We start from the raw sequence: 10,358 nt of genomic DNA, 5'->3' as shown, positions 1-10,358 counted from the left end.
CCCCACTGACCAGTAGCGGTGTTGACTGCTACTAGGGCCCCGGGCTGGAATGCAGTGGAGTGGGAGGGCCTGCGTTCCCCTGCCATCCCTTCAAGGGTGGCAGACTCCCCCTCCCCTGACCTGTGGAGGCTATATACTGTTCCCCTGTGCTCAGCCCAGCTGACAAGGCCTGACCCTAGACCGTGCATGTTGCCCTGCCCTGCCTAAGGGCCTGGGCTTATATATATACTGTTACCTTGTTGCTCAGCCCTGCTGAAAGGCCTGAGCGTAGACTGTGTGTGTTGCCCCGCCCTGCCTTAGGGCCTGGGCCACTTGCTAACTGTTGTGGGTTCACTCCGCCCCACAGCAAGGGACGGGACCTGAGTCAACAGAGTGCTGTGGGCCGGTATGGCTCCCCTCCGCCCGCAAGGAGGGTTCAGCCCCGGCGCCGCTCTACTGCAGGTTGTATCAGCTGTGATGCTGTTAAGAGTAAGACCCTGCAGCTGCTCCTGCTCAGTACTCCTAACACAAGCCAGATAGGTGACCTGATGGATCACACCATGCCTGATTGCCTGAGGAAGCTAGCAGGTCAGTTCCTAATCTCAGCAGCAGCAGTAGCTCACTAACTGCTGAATGCAGAGTCCTATCCTTGGACCCTATCCCCCTCCCACATGGTCATCAAGCTTTGCTCCTGCTCTGTTCCTCCACAGTTCCAGCCCAGATCATGGCCTGAACCCAGCCTTGTTCCCATCTTTATCTCAGCCTTGCTCCTGCCTCCCCTGACTTCTGGTAATCCAGTTCTGACCCTTGCCTCTGATTCCTGACTATGCCTCTATCTTTACTCCTGGATCTAGTATTTAGACTCTGACTCCGGTTCTCAGACTGTCTTGATCCCTGGCTCTAGCATTCAGACTCCAACCATTAGGCTTGATTCCCACTTTGGGTTGCCAACATTGTGTTTAAAAATACAGGACAGACCTTACATGTTCCCAATCTTGACTTGAAACTCTAAGGGCAAGTCCCTTTCTATCCCATTCCCATGATTCCTAGGGTTTCTCTCTTTCCTTAGCAGAGAATCCAAGGCCTCGAGTGCTAGGCCAGCAGCTTCTGTGACTCCTATTTAGTTATTCACAGGTACCAGGAGCAGTTGTTGGTCTTTGCCTGCTGCAGTGTTATGAACTTTGCTGGGGATGTTGGCAGAGATTTTTAAAGCGGGGAGGCTACACCCCAGGGAGGACTGACTCCCCTCCAGACAGAGCCCCTTCCTGACCTTGGCTCTTCAGTGCAGTTCCAGGGCACTCAGCCCTGTCCATTTGCTCTACCAGACGGAGCCTTCACAGGGAAAGCAGATGGAGCTGTATTCAAGGGCTGGAGTCAGCTGGGGGCCAGTACTCATGGGCACGTCTTTTCACTCCCTTTCTGACCTTGGCCCACTGGCCTGACCGTGGCCAACTTGGACCTTGACATGGCCCATTCTGTTTTACCTGTGCAGCACTGAAGGGGCGGAGTTGGGAGGGACGTGGAAAGATCCACCAATGAGTACTGGCCCCCAACTGTTGAAATACAGGATAAAAGGCATCCGTATTGATTTAGTATGGATATGCAATTTTCTATTTAAATCAGGGATGTCCCCTTTAATTCAGGACTGTTGGCAACACTACTCCCGCTTCAACCACTAGGTCTGACTGCCTATGATCCCATCTCCTGACAGGTGCTAGCTGTTTGTGGTGGCTGTGTGTGTTCCTTTGTGCAGCTGCTGCTAGAATGAGGGAGAGATGTGAAACTGCAGTATTATTACAGAGTCTTTAAAGGTCTCCTCAGACTGCAATAGCTGGATTTTCTGATTCCCTGGTGTGCAGGGGATTATCCTTTCCTTTGAGTTGTTATGACTAGAAGGACAGACAGAACTCAAGAGTGTCTGGCTCCCAGTCCTTAGCTGGGTCCACTGGACCATGATGCCTGCAATTTAAAAGCATAGGATTAGCCCACTGTTTTTTAGAGCACAGTGACAGCTCCAGGGGTGTGCTGTGTATATTTCACTCTCTGTCTCTGCCATGGGCACCCTTGCTAAGTACTCACTTTCCAACTGGATCATCCCATTACAGCCCCCTTGTTTACCAGAACCACATTATCTCCAGCAGGGTCACTTCTGTTTGACCCCTGCTCTAGAATTCTGTCCAGGAACTTGTGACCAGTAAGAAAATGCAGTATGATTTATTTATTCCCAGAACATCACAAGTAGAGACACAAGGGTTAAAATAATAAAAGCCTAAAAACATTATCTTATCTAAACCTTGGCCTTTGTTTTAGGTAGGCTCGCAGCATTGGATGGGCAAGGCAAATCTCTGAGTCTGATTCTCCCTGTCATTGTCTCTCCTCCTTAGCTCATAGGCATTAATCCATTCCAAAGACTCCTTGTTCAAGATTTCAAAGTTACTCTGGGTTCCTGGAAGAACTCAAGCTGGACTTAATCCTTAGGGTTCCATAGAACCAGCCACACAATAACCTATAGCCCTAAAGAGAGAGATATTAGATCCAGAAAAAAAAGTGGTTAACTACCACATTCTTCACAAACACTTTGTCATTCTTTAGGAGGGAAAGTGCTATATAAGTGTAAGATATTATTATTATTATTGCTATTAACCAGAAAAATTAAAATTGATAAAGTATACCTAAAAGAATGTAAATCAACAGTTTAGCGAAGGGCTACCATCTACACTGAAATTGGAGACACATGAGTATAATTGGCCATAAAACACCATCTATAATCCCAAATATTCACAATGATAATTCTTACATGTAGAGGAGACCATTTACCCTTTTTGTAGAGAAATGACAAGGCAAACAATAATATGTGCAACAGTAGGATTTCAAAAGGAAATGAAAGCTGTTAGACAAAGGAACTACAGTGCATGTTCATTTGGTAAATGTGAAAACTCTATTGCAGCATTAAAATGAAACTTAAGAAAAACAGATGAAAAGGTAGATGAACTAGAACAAAGATTGGAAGACAAAACAGAGTGAAGTGCAGTCATAATCACAACGTACTACTTTGCTTAATGAGCCATGTATAAAATGTGATGATTTAGAAAACAGACTAAGAAGAAATAAAAGAGGAATGTATAAGGTGTTTTCTTTATAGTCATTAAAGTGCAATTATGAACCTAACAGCAACACCAATAACAACACATATTTCATACTATTGTGTTTTATTCTTATAATCAAACATACCACACCAAACTGATCCAGCTACTAAATTGAACTACTGACCCTACTGAAATATTCACTCAAACAACTCTCCCATTCACTCTAAGGCATAATTAAATGAATATCTTTTAAGGTAGGCTGAGGTTTTCAAAGCTGCAGAGGGCACTTATAAGCACAACTGTCATTGAAATTAATGGAAGTTGTACATCTAAATCCCTTGTCCGCATTCGACACCCCAAACTGTCAAGGGGGAGGAAATGTCTGGTTTCAACAGGGAATCACAACTCCAGTACTGTAGTGGGGCCTTCAAAAGTGTCCTGTGCCCTGGGCCTCCAGAACTGTGCTAGTGGGATGCAAAAGCTGGGTTCCTGCCCAAGGTCCTAAGATTCTCACACAGTGAAAATTCACAGACTTCCCTGAATTCAGATTCCTCTGCAGCACAGAGAAAGAAGTCAGATTCCCCTCTGCGTAATTAACCTGTTAACAATCAATTTGTTATAATGTTCTATTTTTTTTTAATGAATTGCATAACTGGTTGGAGCTAATTCAAATGTTGCTCAGAGATACATAGATTTTTAAGGCCAGAAAGGAACATGGTGATCATCTGGTTTGATTTTCTGCATAAAAAAGACCAGAGAACCTCACTCAGTAATTTCTACATCAAGCCCTAATGTCTGTTTGCACTATTACACATCTTTTGGAAAGATGTCCAGTCTTGATTTAAAGACTGCAAATGATGGAGAATCTACCATGTCCCTCGGTAAGTTGTTCCAATGGCTAATCACCTTCGCTGTTTTAAAAAACTTGCACCTTATTTTTGGCCTGAATTTGTCAAGCTTCATCTTTCAACGGCAGATCTTGTTATGCTTTTTTTTCTGCTAGATTAAAAAGCCATTTACCAGCAGAAATCTTGTACCCATTTGGTACTTTAAGAGGTGATTTGATCACAATCTACACCTTCTCTTGCATAAATTAAATAGACTGAGCTTAAGTCTCTTGCTGTAAGGCATATTTTCCCAGTCTGCAAACTCTTCTTGGAGTTCTTTTTTTTAACCCTTTCCAGTTTTTGAACATCCTTGTTGCATACAAATACCATCTCCCTCCTTCTAATTGATATCCCCCTGTTTATCGCCACAGATCACGTTAGCCCTCTGGCTATACCATTGTACACCTCTCATAAGAGACTGTGACAATGTATCTGAATAGAAATATTTTGCTGGTTTGATGATAAATCAAAATTTTCCATGGAAAGAAGATACTTTTCACAAAAAGCATGTTTTGTCAGAAACCCAGTTTTATGTCAAACAACAATTTCAATCAGCCCTAATTAAAATGCATGTTGTTCACATTAGATCACCTTACTATATGATCCAGGTTGAGCTGTATAGTGACATGTCCCAGTCATTATTTATCATAAGTTCCCCAATTTTGTGTCATCTGTAAATTTTACCACCAATGATTTTATATTTTCTTGCAGATCACTGACAGTGTTGGAAACAGTGAACAAAATACTTAATTATCAGAGGGGTAGCCTTGTTAGTATGGATCTGTAAAAGCAGCAAAGAATCCTGTGACACCTTATAGACTAACAGATGTTTTGGAGCATGAGCTTTCGTGGGTGAATACCCACTTCGTCAGATGCATGTCATGTCATGCATCTGACGAAGTGGGCATTCACCCACGAAAGCTCATGCGCCAAAACGTCTGTTAGTCTATAACGTGCCACAGGATTCTTTGCTGCAAAAAACTTAAAGTAGTCTTTTCTTTTTTTTTTTTTTTTTTTACTAAATGAAGCAATTTGCTTTTAGGGTTGTTGGGTTTTTTTTAACATAGCTTCAACAATGTTATGCCCAACATGCTGAAAGAGCTCTGTTTTGTGTTGCAATTAGGCAATGATCACATTACATGAGAGATTATCCCATCCTATTTACAGTAAATAGCTTCAAGTAAGGAAAAAATAGAGGCTTTATTCATGAATGATTTATATGCAGCTTCTTCTCAAGGTTTTGCATTATTCAAGTAGAAAATTGTGTCCAGAATACTAAAGACATACTATATTTTGCTGTATGCAACCAGAGCTGACTGTATGCATTAGATTCCCCAAATTGCTATTTAATACCTTGAAACATCAGACAAAATGCCTTTGCTTGACTTTCTTCTTAAATGCTCTCTTCTTACAATCAAATCTCATTTTGGACCTGGATTTCCCCATATTCCATTTACAGGAATAGATTTTCAGGTGGCATGACTGTATAGCCCATTGTACCTAAGGCCATGGTAAGAGTACAAGCTCCTTTGCAATGCCCATATTAATTTGCACAGCTCCCCTGTAATATCCAGAGCTATAAAGCAATTGGCACAGTCCAATGTTTTCTATACCAGAAGTTCAGTCTCACGAAATGTTAGGAAGGGCCCTATCAAGGACAGCCATGAAGAAATAATGGTCATCATTCCAAAAATTATATTATGCCAACAGTTATCACTAAATGGTATCTGAGAAATCATAGCATTCACTGTAATTATAACAGGGAATAACCATGATAACTCTTTAGCAACTGCTTGTGTCCTGCTGGTAAACACTTAATTTTTTAATATTGATTAATAGAAATTCTAAAATAGGGATTTCGAATTTAAAATAGTGTCCTAGATATTTTCTTGGGAGTTAATTCAGACCTTCAGCACTAAGTGAAAAAGAAGTGACTTATGAAAAATCCTTTGTGAAGTGTCCATAGGTTAGGATAATGGACTATATAGTATTTTAATAACTTGAAAATAGGAATTAGAATATGAAGTTTGATTGTGTGTCTGTTCCCCTAAATCAGTGATCTATTAGTTCTAACTGATACACATAACGTAGGTAGGTATTAAATTAGCAAATATTTTGTCATTTCGATTTATAGCCTGGAAATAATTGAAATATCAAGGCTAAGACAAGTCTGGAATGCCCATTGTGAAGAACTGTGTGAATGTGAAATATGAATGTTGAGGACAGTGGAGATAACAGTTAGAAATATCAGAGCAAGGTGCAAGTGAGAGCATCATTATTCTTTACCCTCAAATGTGCATGGCTGTGCTCTGGATATGGCTTCAAACATCACACAACTGTCTTCTGGAATCCTGTATAATATGATAAAAGCATAGGCAGAGTGGGAACCATCCACCCATTGGATTAACCCCCTGGGGACTTGCTGGAAGACCTGCTTGCAAAAACAGAGCTTTCCAACTGCAAAGACTAATGAGAGTGACAGGACTACCCAGCCACAAAAAAAGTGGCCTGCGTACTTTGAAGAACAGCATTCGGCCTTCAATCAGGGGCATATCCTCTGGTGTGGCATATGGAAGAGGCACATAAGCCATCCAATGTTAGTTTGCCTCCCCCACAGACGTATTAAGTAATAGCTTTTCACGGGAAGGCGGAAAATGTTGTTCCTTTTTGCACCACGTTTATCTGTTATTCAGCATATATCTGTCTCTAGTTTTACAAGTTTAATCTACTCAGGTGATAATTAATCAACAGAATACATCATCTTTCAACTGAAATTCCTGGCAGGTGGAGGAGGAAAGACTGTAGCTTTGACTTGCCACAGTAGATCAGTTCCCCACCAGTCTATCTACAACACAAAATGCTAAGTCCTAAAAATGCCAATGCTTTGTTATTCACTAATAAGAGCTTTATATCAGGACCAGTATGTGGGCAGTCTGATCTAATGGTCAGGTCTAGTGGTCAAAGCCAGCATCCAAGCCAGGGCTAAAGCCAGAATCAGAGTTCAGGGATCAGTGAAAGTTAGGTCCAGTACAGCAACCAGGCAAGAAGCCTCTCAGGTGCTCAACAATTTCCTGTGCCTCTTTCTCGCTGAAACAATCAGATCTGGCCAATCAGTGGGGCCAGTCATTGTCCTCCAGTCGGGATCTTCATGGTCATTATTTCCAGGAATGGTCAGAGTTCTGCAAGTCCCTCACTTCTAGTAGCTCAGGATGATCTGCCCAGTGGCGACAAGGGTGTGACGGCTGCCTGGGAACCCATGGGCCATTACACTTTGTTATTGCTATCAATTTTTGTGTGGAAGATGCTCAGATACTACAGTGATGAGTGCCAGTATAAAATCCTAAAACAGTTAATAAATAGATACATTCAAGAGAATAAATCCCAGTTAAGAGATTGTTAATCAGATAAGCATGCTCAGATTAGTACTTCCACTAGGATGAGTCTTAGTACATTCCTGAGAAGTTGTCTGATTGGTGCAGGAGACCAATAACTTACTTTGAGAAACGAAGGGAGTAAATCAACAAAGCACTTATTTATGTTAGATTAAGGTCTTATTTCAGAATTGAGATTTTGGAGAAAGTGTGTCCAGATCAAATTATCTCATGATATTTTAGATGCCACCTACATTTTGAGAGAGTAGCTCACAGGGGATCGTGGAAACAGCTGAGAGGAGAAATCTGAATTCTGTCCCTGACTCTGCCACTGATTTCCTGTATGGTCTTGTGCAAGTTACTCCTCCGCTTTGTTCCTCAGTTCAGCCTTCTGTAAAAAGTGGATAATGATATGGACCCACCTTTTTTAAAGTGATTGGAGCCCTATTGTTTAGTGTTTGTATTAATTTAGCACTCCCTGTTTGCTTGGCATCGTCCAAACACAGGTAAGACACAAATTACTCACAAACTAAGAATTTACAGATGAAAAGCACTTTATAATTGTAATGATTATATTTAAGATTTTTTTACTGTTGTACTTCTCACTAATTATCCTTCCTTTTAGTTCATACATCTTAGTCTGTTTAACAGTGTTATTCTCAAACCTCAGAATTTTCCTTGTATTTGTTTCTTTCATCCTCTTATTTTCCAGAAAGTTCTCCTATGGTCCAATCTTACTTCCATTTAAGTCAATAGCAAATCTCTCATTATCTTTAGTGGTGTGGGATCAAATCCTGTGGCTTTGAATTTTCACTGTCTAAAAATATTGCAGTGATAAGAAACTGAATACAAATCAATTATGTTAAAATACTCTCCTTTATTTCTCTGACAGGAATTGGAAAAACTTGGAGGTGATGAAGGGAGACAAATTTGTCTACTGAAAAGTATCCCTGGAATATTTGTATTAACTTGATTTAACATCTCTTAATACTCCTAAAACTAAATATTCAAGTGAAGGAACAAATGTTTAGATGAAGGACCCTGCTTTTGTTGAGGTTAATGAGAGTTTTGCTATAGAATTCAATGGCAGCAAGATCAACCCTAAATTTGTTTATCAGGACTGTAACTTACTTCAGGCTGCTACATAGGATTTAAAAGGTCTGTTACTTACACTTCGCTCTTATCTTCACCTAGATGTGTGGTCTGAGTCTATAATGCTTAACTGAGAGGATGGGGGTGGGAGGGGTGAGGGAGAGAGAGTGGTGTGTTATCTATCAGTTATGCCTCTTTGTGTATCCCTGGATTTGCTGGAACCTTGAGCTCTGTAAACAGCAATGGGAAAAGTAAATAAACTTGTGTTTAAATGAATCAATGACATATGAAGCAATAAAACTAGCACAACAGCACATTTTCAAAGTGGCCTTTGCTTTTCTTACTTCTCAGCAGTCCCTTTTTAGAGCTAGGATCAAGAGAGAAAGCCATCACAATGAGTTCTGTAATCAAATGCAACATTTAAAACTCAAGAGAGAAAACATGTTTTCTCCCTGTGAGGTACAGTATAGTCTGTTCTTTTTGATTCCCTATAAGGGGCTCAGCAGAAACCACATGTAACAGTGTAAATTCTAAATTCTCTATTGCCTTTGTGTGTATTTATGCAGCCCAATCCTGCTCCCTTTGAAACCAATGGTAAAACTCCTGTTCAATTCAATGGATTGGAATTAGACAACTGGGGTTTTGACTGTATTTGATATTTTTTCCCTACAAGTTTGACATATTCATAGTAACAAAACCTTGCATTGAGTCTGTCCAAGAAATGTGGTTACAAGAGAGTAACAAGACAGTCCTTGCAAATGAAGACACAAAACTGAGATAGACATATTTTCAATTGATGATAAGCCTTGTTATATGTAGGAGTCAACAATGGAAAAAGGATCTCTAACAACAAGTGTGAGTAGTTATGATTGAATCAGAAATGTATTTTGTTTCCCCATATATCTTATATTTAGTTCTCTAAACAAATCTGGTTAAAGAAAACATCAAAGATATTTCCTGTATTATAGAATTGGAAAATATAAATTCAGTCCAGATGGCTTTTAGCTACAGTCCTGTCAAAGAGAATCCATATGTTTCTTTTCTGCTAACTCTCAGGGTCAGATTCTTGGGTGCTGTGTGGTTGTTTTGCTCCACACTGAGAATAATATGGCCCTAGGAAGATCACTCAAGTTTAGGGGGACTTTCTAGAATTGCTGAGCTAGAATAACAGCTCATTAGGGTCATTGGCAGTCAGCCTAATTTAGAGTAGCATTTAGGTTGTTCTAACTGATAGACCCCTGCGCAGATACAAATTTTGTATCCATAGCTGATCCGTGATCTGCAAACATGGTCCACAGATATCAGCATCCACAGATATAAAGTGGATATCTGAAGATTTGCAGGGCTCTGCTAATTGATCTTGGCAACAGGTGCACCATACAACAGGCATGGGATCAAGGGAGTGCAAAGATGAGCCTCAATGCACCTTTTGAATCCCTCCCTCTGGACTGCAATGTGTGCTTTTTTGGGCATAGTCAGAAATCTAATCCTCTGTGAACAGACTGCCTTAACAATCAGAATTAAAAACTCACAGTTACATCAAAGCAATTAGAACTTCAGTGATTGGTAAAAGTAGAATCAGATGCCCTACTTTACTATGAGCTATCAGCTGTTTTAAAATTATTTTGCTTATACTGTTTCATTCTCTCAAGTACATTTTTCCCATCTGCTTTCTGAAATTACATGTACAAATGTAGAAGAACCGTCTGGCTCAAGCATAAAGAACATTCTCATCACAATACACAAAGTTTTACCTAAAATTCTATTACTTCACCAGCTTATAATTACCCTAAGCAAAATGCATGGTGCTAAGAATTAACAGGAATACAGAACATAGCTATTTTACCAACAAATTGTGTCACAGAATCTATAGCCTGAATTGGTGAAATATCAAAAGCGCATGACATTCAGCAAATGTGAGCAGTGCCTTTTTCATAAGTTAG

General features: G+C 40.4%; 1 long non-coding RNA gene across 1 annotated transcript; it reads left to right on the top strand.

The window, feature by feature from the left end:
- The first annotated feature begins 248 nt into the window (after positions 1–248).
- LOC127049809 (uncharacterized) lies at positions 249–8,731 on the top strand. Its single transcript, XR_007774066.1, has 2 exons — positions 249–567; positions 8,216–8,731. It is a non-coding gene; the product is annotated as an uncharacterized LOC127049809 (long non-coding RNA).
- Positions 8,732–10,358: the final 1,627 nt, after the last annotated feature.

The sequence above is a fragment of the Gopherus flavomarginatus genome, chromosome 4 (assembly GCF_025201925.1).
Source record: "Gopherus flavomarginatus isolate rGopFla2 chromosome 4, rGopFla2.mat.asm, whole genome shotgun sequence".
Lineage (NCBI taxonomy): Eukaryota > Metazoa > Chordata > Testudines > Testudinidae > Gopherus > Gopherus flavomarginatus.
The sequence above is the reverse complement of the archived record's forward strand: the minus strand, read 5'-3'. Positions and strand labels throughout refer to the sequence as shown.